This window comes from Scophthalmus maximus, chromosome 4 (assembly GCF_022379125.1).
Source record: "Scophthalmus maximus strain ysfricsl-2021 chromosome 4, ASM2237912v1, whole genome shotgun sequence".
NCBI classification, from domain to species: Eukaryota; Metazoa; Chordata; class Actinopteri; order Pleuronectiformes; family Scophthalmidae; genus Scophthalmus; species Scophthalmus maximus.
Window position 1 is genome coordinate 12,625,126 of NC_061518.1, and position 22,877 is coordinate 12,648,002.

A 22,877-nucleotide genomic window follows, 5' to 3' on the forward strand; every position below is an offset into this window, starting at 1 on the left:
AGAAACAGAGAAAATGTGCATTCCGGCTTCCAGCACAGAGGCAGTTGATGCAAAAATATGACAACACGAAGTCTGGAATTTCTGCGAGAAAACAGGCCCTGAAGAGGAATTCAGCAAAACAAACAAGTTTTTTTTCCCCCAAGATTCATCTCCTCAATGAATTGAAACGCAATGGTTGAAGCCTTTTCTTCCACGCAGTCCCCAGTGGCTTTTTTTCTTCAGAACAATTAAGAATTGCCCCTTTAGCCATTAGCCTCACATCAGCTATGTGAAGCAGGCCAATCATCGCAAACGAGTCGTAATAGAATAATTGCGGCAAACAGAATCCTGCTGGGGAAAGAGAAGCCCAAATAACTGGTGTGCAATTTACATCAAACACCAAGATGTGTCTGGTCCTAGTCTCCCTGGATACAGCCTGGATGCTCTGTGCAGGGCTTGGCTGGGCTGAGTGGTGGCATCCCAGGGTACTGGTGGAGAGTGACTGGAGCCCCACGTAACCATGCCTCTCCCTCCTTCTGTGTTTCTCTCTCCTCTCCATCCCACCCAGCGCTCTGCTGCCTTCATCCAACTGACTCATGAGGAAATTCTCCACAAGAGGAAAAAAGCTGCCAGCTCCGATGACAAGGGGGGGTGGAAAAAATCTCAAAAGCTGGCATCAAAGACGAGAGAAAGAGGGCAGAACCAAAGCTCTCGCAAAAAGCCAAAAAGGAAAGTCAGAAATCGTTGTCGCTCCGCCCAGCTGAAATCTTCCGGCTTTGTTTTTTGTCTCTCATTTTATTTAGTTTCGCAGTTGTTTTAGAGAATTAGCATCTGCTACTGAGCCTTTGTAGATTTTTTTCCATACCACTCATCCCCTCCCCTCCCTGTGCTTGCCTCCTTATTCCTCATCAGTCTGCCAGACAAGTTTTTCCCACCCAGTCATAGTACCCAGCCAGCAACCTCTATTGTGGGTGTGCTTGTTTAGTGTGGGTCTGGTCTGAGAGTAAGGTGCATGTCGTGCCAGCTTGGATAGGAGGAGAGAGGAGGAGGGAAAAAAAAAACTCTTTGTAAGTTATGGGAACACTATGAGACAGACACAGGCGCTCATAAATTATACGATTCATTTGCATATTCCTGGCATAAGACATTATGCAAATACAGATACATTTGCATAATGGATTCCTCTTGTTGCCTCAATTGCCCAGTTGCTGGTTTTTATTTAATAAAGCCACACAAAAAAAAACAAGAAAAAAAATCATGTTTGAGCCTCATGAAGCACTTTGCCACTGCTCTTATGACACACCACTTCCAAAAACGAGGAAGAACATTTCTGCGCTTGGATCATCTTTACTTGCACTGCCAAAAAACTGTCCAACATAAAATGTACACATGGCATATACTGAGACGAGAAAGAGAGCGAGATTATGTAAGAATTTATATAGCAATCGCACCAAGTATGTTGTCGTATTCATACATTTCTCTCTTAATTAGTAAATTCTGCCTCGACTATTAGAGCAGGCTGCTGCACTGCTAATTAAGAGCAGCGGGCATGCCCTCCTCTGAGGGAGGGGGGGTTTATTAAATAATTAAACTATTTCTGTCTCCCGCTTTTAACCTTATCAGATCCGTACCAAAAGACCAGAATAACAGCTACAAAAGAGGAAAAGCAGATGTGGCCACGGTAATGATTTAATGAATCATTACGAATATGAATACGTGCTACTGACCAAACCACTAATGACAAAAGACAGAAAAGATATGAACAGAGCTTTAACAAAAATGTCAGAAGACGCAGTCATTTGTTTACGACCCGTACACTTTTTATCCTTTTCCCACAAAAATAACGGATGATTAAAAAGCAGCTTAAAATAATAAGTGATTGTGATATAATTAATGACAATTACAGACAGCGAAAGAGCGATGAGTGGGTAGAACTGGAAGAGAGGTTGATGAAATGTAGAAAGAAAAAAAGGTGACAGCGGGACAAAATTGTGTTGTGGTATCAGTCAGCGGAACATTAACTTACACTCATGCACATACAGACAAAGCTCATTCTGGTTTTGTTGCACCAAACTAGAGCTACTGATCGTGGGTCGAAGCTCCCTTTTTCACCATCCATGACAAGTGCGGAGGAAGGGCAAAACAGAGGTATAGCTAGTGCCAGCCACTGAGGTAACGCGGCAGGGTGCGAAACAACTCGCCGGCTTACGAGAGCAATCAGAAGAAGTCATCTTTTTAAAAATCAATTAACCGAAATGTTAATTAATGTCAGCCCATTGAAGAAAAGAGGGCAATGGAAGGTGGGTGTTTGGGCATGTGGAAAGCTAGTGAGAGGAGGAGGGTGGGTAAGAGAGGGACTTGGAGAGAAAGGGGATGGGCAAATAAGGGAAACAAGGAGCGAATACGGTTGATGGCAGAGAGAAGTTGGCACAGTGCCATCCATTCAGTGGTAGCACCAAGGCGCACTTCTGTTCGCTCTCAAGGGTAGGTGGTTTGATGTAGCCTGGGACACAGAAGGGTCCTGCCATCATTTTGCTAGCATTGCGTGCTTTGAGATGTTTTTTTACTTTTTTTCTCCTTTTTTGTGGATGTTTGACTATTTTAGAAATATTGGGATGGAAGATACTGGTCTTTAGGCACACATTCATCCTTAACATCAGAACCGCCTTTGGAGGACGAGTAAACATCTGCTGACTAAGACTTCAAGATGTGACCTACGACTGAATGAATTTTGGAAGCTGCCATTCAGATGGATTCATTTTGCTGCATGGCACCGCGATGTTGGAACAGGGGTGGACATCCAGCTAAACTGTGTATCACAGAAGATGTGAGACAGGAAGTGAACCAACAGCGATGGGTGCACAGGAGCAGGAAATGGACAGAGTGTCACATGGGATTAATGACGGAGATGGAAATTCTAAAAACAGAAACAATAGAAAAATTGGGGCTGTTTTGTTGTTCTCGTTTTAACTGGGGGGGTGTGGCGGTGGCACAAAAGGAAGCTCCTCCTACTCGTTCCTTCCTGCCCACTCTCTCTCTCTCTCTCGCTCTCTCTCTCTGAGGCACAACTCTCTGTGCCAGCAGCCAGCCAGCCATCTGGGCAGGAGACGCCATGCCAACTCATCTGTTACCAGTAAAGGATGCACCCTTGGATGATGACAATCACCATTTCAATCTCACAGTTGGCATTTATGGACTTGGGTGAAACTCATTGGTTTGGAGGATGCCCAAGGAGCAATAATTTGACACTTGCGGGTCTCAAGAGCTGTGCCAGCGGGACGGTGATGGCATATGGCACGAAAACGGGCGAAGGACAAGGGAGATATACCACAATTAAGCCAAATCGACACAATTGGATACCCGTCGTATATCGGTTGGCAAAAAAAGGAGAAGAGAACAAACAGAGACATCGCAGCGCCTGATATGACTAATTAGGGAAAGATGTACTTCGTTAATTAGGGTGCCACCCTGAGTCACAAGAATCAACAAAAGAATCCATAAAGGGGATAAAACAACAAAAACAAGATGAAGCAAGACAAAGGCGGCAAACTGTTCAGCTATTAGTAGAGGGTGTGAAGCGAGTGCCTCTTTTTTGTGCCAACTCCCTTCCCCGTTAACCCCACATTATCACAAGGGTAAACTGCTATTTGTTATTGCACTGGCTGGCAGCCACATTGAACATCTAACCATAGGCATTGCTGCAGCAGACGCTGCCCATCTGCCAATTGCTAGCATGCCTGCCTTCATTGGGGGGGGGGGGGGGCGCCTGGACCTGAGGGACTGTGCCTGAAGCTCAATAGCAGCTGTTTACAGTGTCAGAGAAGAGAGAGAAAAAAATGCAAACATGAGAATGCATACTAATGGACTGCAAAAAAATAATTATAATCAGAGGACAGACAGGAATCGATTAATTTTCGAGAGCATATCCAAATTAATCACACATCCTGTTTTCCTCTTAGACATTTTTTTTCTTTGACAGTCAAAACTTAAAAAGTCATGTAAAGATAGATAGATTCATCCATATTCACTGCAATCACCATGTACTTGAATTCCTATAGGCTCAATATAGTATCAAGTCGCATAAGATCTACGTGAGAGAGGTGACACGGACTCAACAGGAACTGGAATGGGCACAGAAGGCACAGGAAGAAGGAGGCAACCTGAGTTCAAGAGACACAGGGGGAGGTGCTGGCCTGCCTGCAACCAAACTGGGGGTAGTGAGGCCGTGGGAACTCATTACATCTTCCACACCCACACCCCACATCTCCACCACTTTTTTTGCCCCCTTCTTGCCAACCATCCTAAAGAAGTGAACAAACTCCACCCTTTCAGGATCTCCCCTCCTGCTCTAAACTATCATAAACAGATGCAACACAGACTTACCAACTGGTGTGAGTTGCGGTTCGGTGTACACTCTGGGTCGGGAGGAACATTTCTGTGGTTCCCGCGAGGTGCGCTGGCATCGGGCACGGAGCCAAGGACGGGCATCGCTGCAAAGCCGCACAACGGAGGCTTTCGTCGAGTTCGTTTTCTTTGTTAATACGCTGTCGGAATTAAAACAGTAATTAGCAACGCAAGGATATTCATCCCCTGGCAGCCAACAATTACTGTCTTCATTTTTTTCCCTGCTTTTCTTTGGACAAGAGGCATGGTTGTGCAATATGAATAATTAAGGAAGTCATCCAAAGGGAGGGATTATAACATCTTTGTGCTTGCTACCCAACCTGGGCACTACCAAGATGTCCGTATGTGGTTGTGCCACCAGTGAGGAAGGATCGCGTGAAAGATGGCATCTTTTTGGGCACCTCAAATGCGATAATTGAGATCGCAACAAATACGATTAACAATTTAATTTGTAATGTTGCCATATTTTTTTTTTCCCGATATTCATCAAGGGGGAACGTGGATATTCTAATCGTTCGGACCTAATGAACTTTGGATAATCACCCTTTTATTCAATTCCATAGGGGATGTTAATTGTGCAGCGTCTTCATTACACAAATGGATTACAAAAAAAAAAGGGCTTGCACGAGAGAGCAGAATGGATTGGGGGGTGGAGTGTGTGTGTGTGTGTGTGTGTGTTAGTGAGAGTGTGTGTGAGAGAGAAAGAGAGAGAGCGAGAGAGAGAGAGAGGGCAAGCAAGAACGGGGATATTTTTCTTCCTTCGTTACATGCCAGCAGTCAAATAATGCCACAGTACTCACAAACAAGCAGTGAAAATCTCCTGCATTGCCAGTGATGTTCAAGTGCTCCTTCTTGGAAAACCTGGTCTCATTGCTCTCTGCCTGCTCTCTAGACCAGCAACTCTCACATATGAAGACATCTGCCTTTCCTGGTTCTGGATCTTACAAAACTGGAGCTGGAGGAAACCTTCCTGGAATCTAATTTCTCTCAAATTGGATATTATTTGTTTCATTCAAATGATTAGTACATTAGCAGAATTGATCTTTATTAGAGTGGTGTTGTTGGCGCCTAGCCGAAGCGGAATGCAGAGGAGACAACAGACACTGTGGCGGGCACTGGCTAATGTCCTCTGTGCTTAATCATCCTCCAGCAGAATGGTTTTATGCATATTTCATTTGCATATCATTAAATCGCTAAGGCATACGAGCAAATGGCAGCGGAGAGCGAGGGAGTGGAAACAGAAAAGCATAAAATATCAAGAAAAAAAGCGACTCATTATGCGATGACAATCTTCAAAGATGTGTGCCGGATTTCTGGCAAGCTGCCAATTCGTTTAATTCAACATTAATTAAAAAAAGTCAGTGCGCTCAACCTTCCCGACACAGATTAATTGAGAATCTCACATACTGTGAATGTCTGTTCATGTAGAACTAGTGGATGTTTGTGGATTAGTGAATTAAACATTTATTTGATTGTTATTGCGTTTTGAGACTTCATGAAATATTTGCATGTGAATACAAAAAAATTGGAAAATCCGCCATTCATTCCTGTGCGAGTTAACGTGAGTTTAAAATGTTATATGTACGAGGGCAGAGCAATGCAGGTGACTGTTGTCAGGAGGTTGCTTAGTGCAAGCTAAGTGACTAAAGACCGTTTTACTTGATGGGAATAAAAAGACTCTGTATTTCCCATGATTTTCTGATAGAAAGCCACAAATTGTATTCCTTACATAAACATACCCTAAAAAAACAGAAAACAAACCCAACCCAACCCTGATTCTTGCTTCAGAAACAGGCCGATTATGTTTAAATTATTTAATGCTAGATTATTCCCCCCCTAGACACACGTGAAGGACATATTGTGAGATTCAACATGTTGCACATTTTATGAACTTAACAGCATTAAGGAGGATGTAGATACGCTCTGTGACCCACTATAGCACTTTAGATAATTCTAAAAGAATGTTCTGCCTCATTTTACATCAATATAATCTTAACTGAAAACAGTATTGAAGGAGATGGTAAAAATTCTCTTTCTTACAGAATCACTTGCTAAAGAAGACTTGGATTACTGTGAATTTAAAATTAAAATAAAAAATTGAAGTTCTCAACAAAACAATATCCTGGTGAAATATTACATTAACGTCTGGGAAAACAACAACTTTGGCGGTAAAATTTTACTCCACTGAGACCTGAGTATCTAATTGTGGATCCTCCTTTTTTTCAGACATCCTTGGTTAATTCTTCCCCTATGAAAGGCAAATCCCCCCCAAGCCAGAATATTCAAATGAAGTGCACTTCACGCCTCACACAATTAGCCATGTTTAGTAATTTGAGAGAGGTGTGCCGCAGGGGCGAGGAGGCGGGGCGGTACAGATGGGGAGCAGGCTGGCAGGGGAAGCCTAGTGATGTGGGTGGGTATGAGCCTGGCGCTCTGTAACCATGGCACATGCAGATGTCGCTGTAGTTCTTCCAAAAGCTTCAACAAACTGAGTGGGAGGGAGGTAATGAGGAACTCGTTTGGTATTGCACACCTCCACCAGAGTGTTGATGTACAAGACTGGCCGAGTGTGGGAAAGAGCCTGGCGGACTCTGCCAGAGGAGATCGGGGTTATCCACATTCCACATGAGGGAATGTGGATGGAAATAACCATGGTGAAGCACAGGAAAAGGTTAAGCGACACCAGTGAGGTGTCTGTGTATTACTGAGCCGGTAATATGATGTAGACATTATGCAGAGTGCTGATATTAATATGCATGCGGGCCCTCTTTATTACGCAGCTCAGCGTGAGTTAATATTGCAACTGTCTGAGTACCGTCTCCCTCTGAACAAACACTGCATTTATTTCCTCACCCTCCTATCAAAATGTTTAATTATCAATCATATCCACAGAGGTCAATTTGAAAAGGTAACAGAATTGCCTGGGAGAAAAAACCTGACAACGGTAACTATGCCGATAGAACGATGCTTTCCATGAGTTATACTATACTATAGTCACCATGAGGAATACTTTTACACAAAGCATCGTCAAAAAATATACTACATAGTATAAATGTCTTTTTTCTCTATCTGATTCTATATGTAACTCAAGTTAAATCATGGACTTTCAAACCAAAGACATAATATACAGTCTCTTTATGGTTGTGTTAAACAATGAATATAAATATTCAAGATTTTTCTTTTGAATCATTTTATACACAGTGACCGTTTCTAAGACCGTTTCTCCTTAAGATCGAAAACTAAGGTCTTGACTAAAAATTTAAATAATGATAATCTGTATAAACGAAACTACTGCTGGTCTTTCAGACCTAAAGCAGTTAGATTACATTTGTTTCAAACAGTGAGGTAGATAAAACAAGCTTACTTAATGCATACAGAACAATATATTCTGAGAATACAGTTGCAGGAGTAGATTATTAGTCCACAAAATTAATTTACAAATATCCTCCAACAAAATAAACATGCCGCCTTGACAAAGCACACATTTAGGCAACCTGATTGTTCACAATTAAGTTTTTCTTTGGAAGTCAGCTGTGTACCACGCTGGGTCAATGCAACCTCACCTAAGCATTTAAACACCGATGGCGCCTCACCTTTTGACTCATCACACAGAAACTGAGCTGGTGGGAATAAACCACTCCTGCAGCGAAATCCATGCACAAATCTGCAGGGACCATCTCTGCCAAGCTGAGAACCAGCTCTATCTCTTTAACCACCGTCTTGTCTGGGGTCTGCAGATTAATTGGTTCCTGGTAATTCTATCTGATTAGTATTAATATGCAGCGACCGAGGTGACCCACTGTATCTTGTCGGCGCTTCATAAACTGGTGTGAAGGTCAATTGTCAATCAAGCTACACAATATGATAATCAGTCAGCATGAAGATGCCATTAATAATAGCAGCAATGGCTAAAGAAAGAACTCTCATAACTACAAGCCTCAAGGGATGAATGCTTATAGGATGGGAGCAGAGGGGAAACGGATGGGGAGACCACTTAGACGAAAGCTGTTTTCAGACATCAACTACAGAAAATGTCCATAAAATAGGGTCAGAGTCAGACACATTACAACAGCAGGAACATTTCTGGAACGTTCTGTTGTGTCTGGGTAGAGCATGCAGGAGGGAGGACATTAGGGAAAGCAGTGATTTTGTTTACAGTCATCAATAAGTCGACTCGCTCGCCGTGAATCTTATGGAGATCTTCCTGCTGCGTTCTGACATGGGCGCACACTGACATTCACATTCCGAACTTCAGTGCATGTCTGAGAGCAGCAATAGAGTGGATTTGTGGTGCTGCAAACACATTATAGCCAAAAACAATATATAACTAACAATAAGATATTTAGTTTGCCCCTTTAATAACATTACATTTAACAAGAAGCAGAAAACCCCTTTTTTCAGTCAAACTACAAGAATAAAATGACCTTGTACTTGAAGAATGTGTCCAGAAGGAAGCTGAGTGTGAACTCACTCTAACAGAGCAGTCCTTAAAGTATACTATGGCTGTCAGAGAGATAAAGATGTACCATTAGAGTGTGACCATTCTGCCTGGTCCACTGAGAAGCTGCTGCCTGTTTGCCTGTTTCAGTGCGGGTAGAATTGACTGCCCATGAAAAGCCCACTGTATTCTGAATAGAGCAGACCATCCTATGGGATACAGTCACTAAATGCCCCTCCTGAGTCCTGCATGCTCAGTGAGATTCGTATGTGTGTATGTGAATGTTGGCATGTGTACAATTTACTATCTGTGCAATAGAAAGAGACAAAAGATATGAGAGGCCTGCCATGGTCCCTGCCCGGGTCAGAGTTTAACAAGGTAGGAAGGGAAAGGAAGTGAGGGAGGAGGGAAGTGCAGGAGAAGAGACAGAGCGAAAGAAAGTGTGTCTGTGCTATGTCCCACAGGGGCTGAACTGGGCAGCTGGCAAGGGAGCCATTACATGCGTGTCTATGACAGCTCACACTCTCATTACGCCAGCAGACAGTTAACACCACCACTCTTACACCCCATCTTTCTAATGCATCTCACACCACACACTTAATAGTTTTCAGATGCTACTTTGATATAAAATGCATAGAAGGAGCGACTTACAAAGCATGCTACTTTACATTTTAGCCCTGTAGAACCACCAACTCATTCCTGGACCACAGCTGGCATCCTCAGTGAAGTCAAGCAATGGCATCTTTTGCTGGAAAATAAGGTTTTTACCTCAAATTTTATATGAAGGAAGAAAAAGGATCAAGAGTAAAGATAGAGTTTGTTGTACATTTTGCCACATAAATGACATATTATAAAGACAGAGAAGGGTACTCCAGAATCAGAACAACCAAGTGCTGTTTATATTTTTGCAAAAGTATGTAACTAAAGGAAGAGATAGAGCATCTTTGAATGAATCCCATTTGCAGTGTCCATTCACTAAGCTGCTGTAAAATAAGATGATGTGAGCAAATGTTGACTACCAGGCAAAAGGGAGGACTTTGCAAAGGAGACACAAAAGGAAAACCAAGTCATGTTGTGCAAATGACATGTATAAAACAAGACACTGTTGACCACATGCAGAGGATAGCAGGAGGTAGAGTGCATGAGATTGCATGTGGGAATGATCATGATCCATGTTTGGCTGACCACCATGTGTACATTGGGCGTGTGCCTGTATCGACAATGATAAAAGCAAAACATTGCACTTTTGGCCATAAAACTGCCTTTTTTAATGTGCATGCACAGTGAAGTTTATTTAGTTTGGAGAGAAACTGCATCCTGGAGTGCACCTTGTCATTAGTGGCCTCCCCCTGTACCACCTACCTACCACTTTAACACCAATTTACTCCTATCCCATTAATCTAGCTGTAATCTTTTTTTTTCTTATTTATTTTGATTTATGTTGATTCCTACTTTGCTCACCTCCATTACTCCCCTGCATCTTTGAGAGCATCATCCTGATGCACTGTGGCTGCGAAGATGGTCTCCCAGTGCTGAGCATGTCAGAAAGATACCTGCAACTGGATGTTCTCTGTCCCATATGCCATACTGATCTAATAATACTTAAGTACGGCTGAAAAACTATGAACCTGCGACACTGAGAGCCTCTAGAAATTACATGTTACTCACAATTTACAGTACTGTCAGGAGACAACCTGTATGGTTGAAATCTCCCCTGTCCCACCCACTCAAAATGAGCTGAGCTGTGAATGTGATGAGGAAAAAGGCAAGAAGCACTGAAGAATAGAGCTAGGCAAGCACACATGAACATGACCTCTGCTGGCTGTAAAAGAAAAAAAAACTGCTGCCGCCACACTTTACTGGTAAAGGGCAATGACAGACTTAATTGGACTGAAAAAGACATTTCTTTTACAGTTATGAGAACTGCTCAAAAGAAGGAGCCAACTTAGACAATAGGCCTTTGTCAAGCAAGAAGACACATATCTATATGTGTAAGTACTGCGGGCATCAGTCAACTCACTAATACAAAATCTTGGTGTAAATGAAGCAAATATTATCTGCAGGGAGTCGTCAGCGGTCTGTTTTATATCTTTCAAAATAGTTGTTCACAGTCTGCTGCCTGTTGTGTGAGTAGACTATGTGTTTGCATGGTTCTATTTTATGGTCTTACAGTTGTTTATTGATTATATCAACAGGTAAAGTATTTTTTTTAACCAGTCAACACAAGGATTGCAAGTGTTGTTGAATTGGCATCTTAGATCTGTTCATTATAGTCACTATGTAGCTGGTCAGAGAGGTTTATTGAGCTTCAATGTCTGTTCCTCACATACGTCCAGTCTCACATACGGTTCCAAAGGGAGGATGGAGGGAACGGAAATATTGTAGATGAAGGCCTTGTTTGAAAATGACTGGTAAAATGGGCTTGTAATAAGGACCTTGAGAACCCTTTTCATTTTCCCCCAAAAGCCAAAGATATTAAGCAGTGTTTTCAGTGCAAATCTGGAGAACTACCTAAACCATGGCCAAAAACAGAAGCTTGTCCTTTAGAGCTAACAGCCTTTTATGCCTTTTACGTCTCAGAACTTTTTATAGATTTGCCTCCGTCTTGTGTCGACTCAGAGGGAGAGGTTCATTAAGATGAAATGCCTATTTCACCTTATATTTCTCAATGTGGTGGACAGGAGTATTAGCCAATCTCTGCAGGAACTAAAAAGCTAGACTTGCTTTGGATGTTGGCTTCATTACAGCAATATCTCGCCTGCCAACCATCACACAAGTCACTGTGAAGATGGTGTGCAAGATCAGACAGAGCAGAGAAAATGTGTTGGGGTGGGTTATGAATACGGAACAAGAAGAAAAGGGGGACAGTGATGATGGGTAGTAATGGTGAGCTTAGGTTGCAGCGCGTCAGTGTAAATACATTTCGTATCACTGAGCTCAATACGATTTTGAATTTCATTCCAATGATCATGTCAGCCAACATTTTGCTATCATATTCGCAAGCTGTCGCTTCTGTGTGTGCACCAAAAAAATAATCCAGTTTGTGTGCATTGTGTGCAGTTTGTAAACATCACTCATCGACAGCTTAAGAAACGTGTTAGCGGCGGACACAACGAACCAGGGGTTTTGGCTCCATGGTTAGCGCGTCGGTCTCCCATACTTGGGGCTGCGGGTTTGAGCCCGGACCAGTGCAGTCAAAAAATCAATCACTGACGGAAGAAGACTGACAGGTCAAATTACTCTGAGGTTGAAAATGAAGGAATTTGTGTGTGATTCATTTTTTAAATGTATCAAATATTTATACTTGAAAATATATATATTTATATGATTAGACTTAACAGCAATATGCTAAAAGTTTAAGTTGGCAAGGCCAAGTTCTTGGATATACTTTAGTAAGTATTGCTTACAAAGTTATTTCAGCAGGAGGAGTAAAAGTGAAATCATAGTTGGCTAATGGTTTTCCAACTGTGACAACACCTGTGTTGTGGTAGAGACACTTTTAAGGGTGAAGTTAAATATAAATTTCTTGAAAAAACAGACTCTCCCAAGGGCACTAGAGGAGAGAATTACAAATGGTGGCACATAAGAACGATGAAGACTGGGACATCAGAGACATATGCACCAGTATCTACTGTAATTGAAGATGTGGTGAGGAAAGAATGAGAGAAATTAATGGGGAAATACAAGCAACAGAGATAGGAAAGAGTAAATAGATACATCTAAACACTCTGCGGTAGATGTCTACTAGTAGGAGAGAAACAGAAGTGACAGGAAACACTAATGTACCCAGAAAAAATGAGGTTTCTTTAAATGAGCATTTGTGTTGCAGCAACTGACCACAAATAATATCAACCCCATGATAATATATATATATGTAATTGCTATAACTACTGTCTAGTTTTCCTCATTGAAATGTTAGTCTAATTTTTGTCATATATTTTTAATTGTAATATCTGAGCCTTTTGAGTATCATGATGCTGAGATGGTGTCTCTCCCAAGGTTACCATGTCACTCTGCTCTGAGAAAAAAAACCTTCAAAATTTACTTCATTGGTAAAAAATTTTTTTATATATTTTGCAGCCTGCAGATCTTTTGTCTGCATGAATTCTCACTTGTTCCTAAATGTAAAGATGAAATGTTAAATAACTAAATAAGCAAACAAAACCAAAATCTTGCTCTATTTTTAAGTGGTCCTGAAGTCAGTTCATCTTGAACTGCTCTCATGATTTAAAGCTACCGAACAGTAAGTACAATTTTCCCCATGTAGTAAACAATACGATAAGTTGATTCTGTTGCAGCTCTCACATGTCCTCTCAAGCTGCATTATGCAGAACAACAGTGTATTTCATCACTTGTAGGTTATTTTTCTAGTAACCAAAATAACGATAACATTTCTTGTTGTTCAATTGATGCAACATATTAATATATAGAAGTAAAAAGCAAACATGAATGTTGCCAATATACATCAATATGCTTTTCTCACAGAGAAACATGTATTTAACCCCAGTAGGGTTACTGGCCGATCTAAATAGAACAGAAATTAAAAGATTTGCGAGTTAAACTTAATAAAAAAAAATAGCAGCCTTACACAATAATTTAAGGGAGTTGATTATGCTGATGATCGCATCTAATGAATATGTAACTGATCATTAGTGGCATTCATCAAGATAGAACAATCAATTTAGTTTTTGCAGTTGATAGGGTTTGCTGAAACCAGCTTGGAACACATGTATGAGCAAACTTTACGGAGAAAAAGGTTTGAGTTTAAGGATTAGAAAATGAAAGGCCCTCGTGTTTTAGCAAACTTGGCCGCAGTATACACATTACAGTACTAAGAAGGGTTAGTGAACTCACTGCTCATATCTTTATCCACACATGAAACAATAAATAAACAAACAAGCCAGTGCTAAAACAATCAAACAAAAAACAGACTTCATTAGACATTATGACATTGTGAATATGGTCTAAATCAATGTCTGGCAAGGAAAGACCATGGGGAGGAACTAGATGATTTGTTACAAGCACACAAGATTCATTATTACATGGCACATTACATCATTCAACAGGTTCCCCTACAAATATTAAAGCGAAACAAGGGCCTTTGATACAGAACTGTTTTTTACACCCTCCCTACAACACCCAAGACTAAATTAGATTTTCCCAGCACTGTCTCGTAATTTGAAGCATCCATCATTTATTATTAAAGAAAGGAAATAAAGGGAAGTACTGCCTTCAGCAGCATCAGGAAGCCATGTGCTAAAGCGCAACCAACAACTTTGTGCTTTTCCACACCCTTAACCTTTCAAAACACCTAACTTCTTATACTCTCTCTCTCTCTCTCTCTCTCTCTCTCTGGATTTCAGGTTCCACTCTCTGATGAAAGACATACAAGAGTTTTTAAACCAGTGTTGTTTCACCATGGCTGTGTGTTCAGTGAAGGAGGGAGAGCTCATCTTTCACTCTGTTTTTATGACCTGATTTATTCTGTCTTTTCAGTTATTTTTTTGTTTTGTGTTGTTGTTGTTGTGTGTGTTTTTTCTTTTCATTTGTAGAGGACCGTGATGTTCTCTGGTAAATCTTGATAAACATTGTTTTTTAAAAATCTAAAAATCTCTCTCTCTCTCAGGACTCTCTCTTAAAAGTACCAACGTCAGTTATATGGCTTTAAATTGTTTTAAACATGCATGTGGATCTGTGTTTTGAGTGTATGGTGTTTGAAAATCTCTAGTAAAATCCAACCGCTGAGTAAAACAGCTTTGGACTGATAGTCCTATTTATTCCGCCACCTTCCTCAGTGAAAAAGCCAGCATCTATTTGTAAGGATCATTTCATTCTTGCAGATAGTTTGTTTAGAATGCCTCTAAGAAACCTGCCTTTTTTGAAAGAAAAATACTACGTAATTTAATTTTTCTGGTCCAAACTTATTTGGTTCTAATGTTAGTATGAAACAGTTGAAATGATTTATATGGTAATGAACGCCGAGACAACAATGTGTATGCATCTGCATGATGGATATGTGATGTTAGACAGGACAAGGTGAGGCACACACTGCTTTGAAACAGAGGGTGGTGTTGCATCTCTCAAAGACACAGAGGAAATCCTTCTTAATAAAAGCTCCTCCATGTCCTTTTGTAATCCTTCTCCGTATTATCAGTATGTTGCAGCTAAGTGTTGCAATTAGGCCAGCCTTTTTCATGCAAATCAGTTTGATAGCACAACAATCAGTTAGTTATGGTGGATCCTGCTCTCTCATTCTGCTGTCTCTATTCCTTCACTCTCCTGCCCTCTCTCTCCCTTCTACCTCATTTTCTCTGGCATTTGCAGAGGTTGCTACATTTGCATTATTTATCATATAAGGTTAGACTATGAACCACTCAAGGCAAGGACATATGGTTATTAGCACAGTATTACGAATGATTAATACAAAATGTAGTCTTTTGCCTCACTCATGCTCCAACGCATCCACAAAATATAACAGGATCATACTGCACTTTAGATATTCAAATCAAACATTGGATGATGGAAGAGGGATCTGCCCAGTACAATTTTTTTTTAAACACATGCAAAGCCAAATAAACATGTTTAAATGTTCCTGGTCTACATATTGCATTCCCTTCTCCTTGTATGGAGTATTGATACCGGGCATCCCAGGTGTCAATTTGCCAAAAACATGCAGGCAGCAGCCAAACTACATATGACATACAAACACGACTACACTGCATGACTGGCCATCGTACATGTACATGTTAAAGGCTAATTCTGCAGTGGATCCCTCATACATTATGATGCATGTGCTGTTGGAGGGTGGGTCATTGAGAATAGGAGGAGTCCCATCAAAGGCATGGACCTATGCCAGTATGATGGATAGCTGTGGTTTTATTACCATTAAAAAGCTATTTAAAAGATAAATAGGGAAACATTTTGAATCATGGTTACTTTAAAAACACACTGGAGTAAAAATTATAAAGAACCTGCTGGTTTGCAATTGTGACAACAAAAAAGGTGCAGATTTCATCCAGCATCAGATTCTTTGCGTAGTCAATAGCACAAATGAACGGACAAAGTGTGGTGGACATAAGACGGCAGCAGTCAATGTGGCCATAGCTGTTTCATATACACAATATATCAATGTAAATTTCTATATATATTTCTGTGTGTGTGTGTGTGTGTGTGTGTGTGTGTGTTGGTGTGTGTGTGCATTGCGTGTGTGTGTGTGACATGTGTGACCAGAGGGCCTTTTAGTTTCACAGTGGTGGTGTCTCATTAACGTACCAGCTTACTATAAAACTATCTAAATCCATCGCTTCATCAAAGTCCTCAGTTAAGAACAGAGGCAAGATAGGGAGACGGCCAAGCAATATCAGAAGGAAATAACTGCATGTGATCTTTTTTCTAAGGGTCAAATAAATTAAATCTGACTAATATCTAAAAAATATCGAGGGAGAATTGAGAGAGATGAGAGAGAGAGAGCATATATATGTGAAAGGGCGAGAGAGAGAGGAAAAGAGAAACATAGAAGAGGTGCTGCAGGATGGTCCATGTGCCTTTAAATTGAAGTCTCAATCTCACCTAGATTTGTTCCTTAAAAGGAAATCAGAGGGCTTCACTGAGGCATTGCCTTGAAAGTCATGAATAAACATCAGATTGCCTTTCTGTGCATATATCATACATCACAAGATGATACAACCTAATGGAGGCAGATTCTGCGCCCTCCGAAACATGAAAAGGCAGAGAAATTTCCCACCAAACCATGCAGCATGGTTCCAAAATGGACCGCTGAGGGAGAGACAAGGAGGCGCTAGGGAGAGGAAGGACGAGTACTGAGAAAAGGAATCTCCTTTCTCAGAACTGTGAGATAACCACACTCTCTCCAAGTTGATGAGGACTGACTATAAAAGTGTCATCTGCTAGTAAAGGACTTGCTATGAGGAAAGCTGCCTGCCTCACACTGTGTCACCTCCCAGAACGCACCGGCCTGCAGCTGGTGAAGAGGGCAAACACAGACAGATGCACAATCAAGAGAAAGAACACACAAGCAAAGAATGACAAGGGGGTGGAAGTGGAAGACTCAGACAGTTCAGTAGAGTTGGATTAATGCAGTATTGTAGAAAGCCTGCTCGGAGGAAGTCAATTCAACCATAATTGTATTGCAAATGTTCACCATTGTGATAATTGTAAAAATGTAGTTTCAAGCGCAATGAGATTCTCAACTCTCCCCGTGACTGCATTCCCAAAGAGCAAACTCATTTTGTCATTAACAAAGCAAACATGTAAATGTGATGGCTAAAGTTTGAAATAATTTCTTAATATAACAAAAGACCCCCGAAAGAAAAGGTGTGATAAAAAATTCAGTTAAAAACACTTACGGTAATATGTCCATTAATAATTTGTGGTAGCGGTATGGAGAACAGACTATCATTTTGAACTCATGCTTGTCCTCCATTTCCTATCAGCAAGCGTGGGTGCATCAGTATCTGCAGAGAGCCTAAGGCAACTATGCAGAGGACATTTCCACGGAGGATCACTTGGAAAATATCCATCACAGGGAGATACTAATTAGTGCACGTCCATGTTTGTGTGTGTTTGTGTGTGTGTGTGTGTGTGTGTGAGTGTGTGTGCGCGCGCGCCTGTTGGGGCAGAGGGATGTACACCTAGCCAGGCGTGAGAGCAGTGTTGTGCAACCGAGTGCAGTAATTTCTTTGATCATTTTTAATGGCCATTCTTTCATGTGAGGCTGCAGCTCGCACACAGCTCACTGCAGGTGTCATCTCATTCCTTCAGTTGTGGGATTAGTATGCGGCAGGCAATAAAAAGCCAGGCCATTACGCTGTGCAGCACACATACATAATCTCAACACAGTGGGATCATTACCTTTTCAAAGGATGATATCAGCTCACAGTCTACAGAAAAACACAAAGAAAGTGATAGAAGCCGAGCAAAAGGGGAAAAGGAACCAAAAGAAGACAGAAATAAAGAGGCGGCAAGCCACAGTTGCAGTGTTGGGTGGAGGGGGTTTGAGAAAAAGCCATCAATCAGCATTGCAAATAATGGCAGACAGGCAGGCAGGAAGTAGTTCAGTTCCCTCCGAAGGCTGGCATGATATGGATAGATTGGTACCGGTTGTATTCTGAAATACAGTAAAAACACATTCTCACATCTACCATTCTAAAGACTTACAGATACATTATTTAGCCATTTTGGCCTTTGCTTCTTCTCTGACTTGGTTGAGAAAATCGTATATATTCTGATAAAAAAAAGAATAGCCAGGTGCCACACCAAACCCTAACCTTAAGCTGAATGTTAAGATTCTAAAACAGGACATCACAGAGAAAGGAATAATCCATCCCGCACAGTGCTGCAAGTCAGAAAAGGTAGCTGTGGTAGAACATCTAACAGACCATCTCTACAGCCCCACACACACTTTACACAACAAACACGGGTTTCCACCAGCAACTTAAAAGCTCTCCAAGAGGGCAAAGAGTGCTCCCACTGTGCTTTCAGAAAAAAACTCTTGCACTCGTGTAAACCAAGCAGACAGTTAAAAGGTCAGTTACAGCAACTAAGACGCCATTTTTATGAGAATCAGTCCAAACCAGCATATTGTTTCATTATCAATAGTTCTCGGGAGGTTCTGCTTGTTGACAAAGATGACTATATCTCATGTCATCCACCCTCATGCTTCATCTCCCGTGGTGGTCCACTGAACCCACTGCAGTTTCAACTTTTCAAAGTTGAATCAGGTTTTTTTATCGGAAAGTTGCAACCAGGAATGTCCACATTTGAATATGTCATGCACTTCTGGTTCTAGATTCTTATCTATACAGAATATTGTTTTCATTATGAGAAGAATTCATAAAAAAAACTTACTCCTCACCTACAATTATGAAAATAATTAAATTTTAATGGCTTTGTCCAGGTAAAAAAAAAGTGCTGATTTCCATACAATCAGAGAAATACAAATTGTGTCCACATCTGTTATTACAATTACAGGTATAATGTTATAAAATCCTGGAGGACACCCGTGAATGCCTCTTTTCCTGCTGACAGCGCATCAATCACGCTGGATGGCAATAGAGGACGCTGTTCCAGCGTCTCATACAAAAAGTAGTTTATCCGACTTTGCTTCGTTCAGCAGTGGAGCTGAGAGCATTGCAGTACAGTGCAAATGACCATAATTTGTGAAATTGAAACTGAGTGGAACAACAGAAGTTCAAGTGATATCTTACTTAACCAGAAGAATAACACTTCTCATGTTTTCCCGTTGCTCTCTCCAGTCTTTATTCCACACCGAGCTTAGCTGAAAACAGTAATTAGTTGACTCCAGGAAAAAAGGTAATATGATCCTTGAGCTTTGCATTCAGACAACGCTGCTCAGCTCTCGACTACTTTAGTAAGCCCATTAATCACCAAGAATCTGATCATATCAATTATTTTAGTAAACAAGGGAGTGCAGATCAAGCCTTTGCCCCTCACTCAATCCCTGCATTAAATCACCACACTGGTAGATTTAGCAGCTAATTGGAACAAAGTGGAGCTTTCTGAGGGATAACTGAGGATTTCTATACAGTGTGTAGATGTGTCTGTAAGGGGAAAGAAAACAAATTAACAAAAGAGATGGGGTATGATTGCAACAGCTAATAATAGGAGATGAAGACACATGATGTTCATGTTTCATTTAGCGTTAGCTAAATGAATTTAATGTAATGTAATTCAACATTAAATATAATATATTTTTTAACAGTGAGGTAAAGTTTTAAACTAACATACACTGACAAATTCTACAACATATTTCTTAATTCTACCTGTGTTATCTCGTTGTACTTATTACTACTATCAACTTAAAAGTCATTTTTGGGACATGAACACCAACAACAGCAGAGGTCAAAAATATTTCTATTTCATTGAGCTTTGGCATATCAGAGCTCCCTCCCTGCTCCTCACCACTGCTCTGTTTCTGAGGAGAAATGAATTATTGGAAGTAAAAATGTCTTCATGAGATGTCTGACAGGCCTTCTGATTCCCTGGGTGCATAAGGGAGGTTCCCCACTGGTCCGATAAAAGGCCTGGGTTCCTGCAGCAAATGATGCCTTTCTCCAGACTCTTGCCTACGCCCTGCTACTAATTGGCCTCTTCTGTAGCTGTGAACCTTAATGACTTTGTTTCGGGATTAAAAGCATGTTGAGGAAGGGATCCTAGCCTTTCCTTGGCTGGTCTGTTTCTCCTGCCACACCCCTCCTTTAACCCAGATTTATCTTACTGTTTTTTCCTACATTGCACCTTTGTCTCTTTCCCTTTTCCAACATACTTTGTCATATGTAGGTTGCACACGTTACAAGTCTGCAGACCTCCAACCACCGGTCACTTGACATTAGAGACTCTTGTGCCAAACCAATGAAGCGTTTTTTACCCGATTATCGATTTAATGTGTTTTTAATTTGATCTTTTATTATGCATTTATTCATGAATTATTCATTTTCATTATGCTTCATTTGTGGTCTCAAATTTTGATTGGCAAGGTGCTCTGCACAGTGATCCTTGTCACAAGGAACACCACTCTTTGCCCTGAAACAGGTCTTGAATTTTCCTCTGATACAAACTAGGAACAATGAAATGATCTGGGTTCCTACTCATCAATTGCTCCCACAGTATTAGATGAATGTATGCTTAGAATGTAAACGTACAGTAAGTACCACTACGAGTGTGTGGCCATTACATTCGGGCACTGACATTGAGATTTGAATCCACAAAGTGCAGAGTTCCGGTCATTTTCAAAGGTTTTCTTACTGAAAGATATCTTTTACATTGCCTTTATCATGACTTCATCTGTTATTTTCTTTTTCATCCATTAAAAATCAATCTGCAGTCATGAAGAGTTTAATCACAGCAATACTGCAAGACACGACATGAAAACACTTTGTATACTTTGTGTAATTCAGTAATATATTCAATAATCTAATTTGATTCTGCCACCAGGGAAATTAAACACAGGCCCAGAAAATGCCTGAGGATCTTCTTGAGAAGTGATAGAACTCTGAGGCCGAACTATTGTTTGTGTACCTGATGTAAAAGCAAACATGTTCTGTTGTGTGTATGTTTGAGAGTCACATTAAGTGAGGTCATTTCTTCAGACATGGCTGTCAATCTCCCCCCCCCCCACCACCACCACCACCACCCGACCCTCGCTCCCCCAAGATGCCCGGACCTGGCCAGTGCTGAGTGATAGACTAATCGATGTGCAGCCTAATCAGCCAGCTTAACTCTAATACCCTGGACAGGTCCACATCATTATCATATCAGCCTCCACATGTTTCGAGGTGACATGGAAGAGGCAAAAGATTAAAGACAATCTTGTAAAGAGGCAGCACAATTTTTAATGTGTTGACGACCACCAGAGGTCTGTGGAAGCTGGAAGCGGCAAGAAGGAGCTTAACGTAAACCTGGTGTGGTGACCTGGAAAGAAATGAATAAAATAAAAGGAAATAAAGGGAAACCCAGCAAAAAATACTTCATGTTGGGTTAAGACTGCACTTTCTCTGCTTGGGGTGCATCACACTGAAGTTTGGTCATTAGCATTACTGGGGCACAGCCATTTTCAGAGGCACTGGTCCCTGCAGCCAGGCCAATGTCCGCCCATTACTGTGTGTCTATTAAAGTGAAGAGTTTGTATAATTTAAGCATATATTTAGGAAGGCTCAAGGAACTTAGAACTACAAACTATCTATAAATTGCTTTACACAAACTGTTTACAGGCAGTAAATGACACATAAAAGAATAAACATGTGTGAGGTTGATGCAGGGAGCAGGGGGCATGTGGTAGTCTGCACACATGACGCAATTATCCACACACACACACACACACACACACACACACACACACACACACACACACACACACACACACACACACACACACACACACACACACACACACACACACACACACACACACACACACACACACACACACACACACACACACACACACACACACACACACACACACACACACACACACACACACACACAGGTGATGCTTACACTTAGCAAGGGGATGATTCATCCGCACTTTCTAAATCGTCCAAATGATATTGTCAACATTGTCAACTGCTACACAACAACAAGACTAATGATGTCAACTGAATCAGAATCATTTTTCAAATACATAAAAATGTTTCCTCACAAATCATTATAATAGGACAACTCATCATCTGTTAAGAAATTCTAAAATTCAGAAAGCGTGCATGCGTCATCCCCACAGCATTGTCCCACTGAATGGATGTGCTTCCAAGTGACATAACTCTTCTTGTCTTTTAAGCGGGAACCACTTGAAAACCCCTCATTTTGCAATAGTCATCCTTGCAAATAAGGACTTTGAATGGGAGATTTTCTTCACAGTCACCCCCATCCTCAAATGTATATCTACAACATTTCAGTTATGGTCTGATGTTCTGATGATCAAAGAAAGCACAGGCAGGTGACTTAAGTCAAAAGATTCACAGCTTTCATACATCTTTAGCCATCACAAAGATAAAGCACTGGTGCATTATGGGTCGCTATTTTGCTGTTTGTTTGTTCAAAGTTTTTGTTTGTTTCACTTCATTTAAAGCATTACTATGCTAGAAAATGAATGCATCTTTTTCTTGGTCCAGAGTGTAACTCAAGCCAATGACTCCCCATCATCATTAATGTTTAAGATGGCTAACAACTGTGCTGTCAACAGCTTCCAAGTTAATCGACATGTCAATCAATGACGGGTGTGAGGCCGGCTTTTAGAGGGTCCCCAAGGTGGCTGCTTAGAGAACGCTCAGTTTAACACAGTGGCAATGGGAGAGTGTAAACAGAGAAGAATATAGACTACAGGATTGACTGGCTGATCAATGTCATTGATCATTTAGCCCACAGTAACTCCACTTCTTTGTATGGGCTGCTCAATTTCCCCTCAGTTATCCCACTCTCAGCCTTCAACCTCCGGACCACAACAACCTTCTACTCAATCACCAACAGATGCAGCCTGCACACTAAACTCTAGAGGGAGACAGAGAGAGAGAGAGGCCAT

The 22,877-nt window shown here is 41.1% G+C and overlaps 1 protein-coding gene across 37 annotated transcripts in view; it reads right to left on the bottom strand.

Annotated features, from left to right (window-relative positions):
• LOC118302538 overlaps positions 1-22,877 on the bottom strand; it is a 114,011-nt gene that overhangs the window by 85,502 nt on the left and 5,632 nt on the right. For 34 of the 37 annotated variants that reach the window (XR_004790583.1, XR_004790580.1, XR_004790582.1 and 31 more), the window contains exon 3: positions 4,363-4,523. The exons of the other annotated variants lie outside the window; for them this stretch is intronic. The gene's annotated coding sequence lies outside the window, so the exon portion shown is untranslated. The remainder of the gene's footprint in view (positions 1-4,362; positions 4,524-22,877) is intronic. 37 annotated transcript variants of the gene reach the window in all.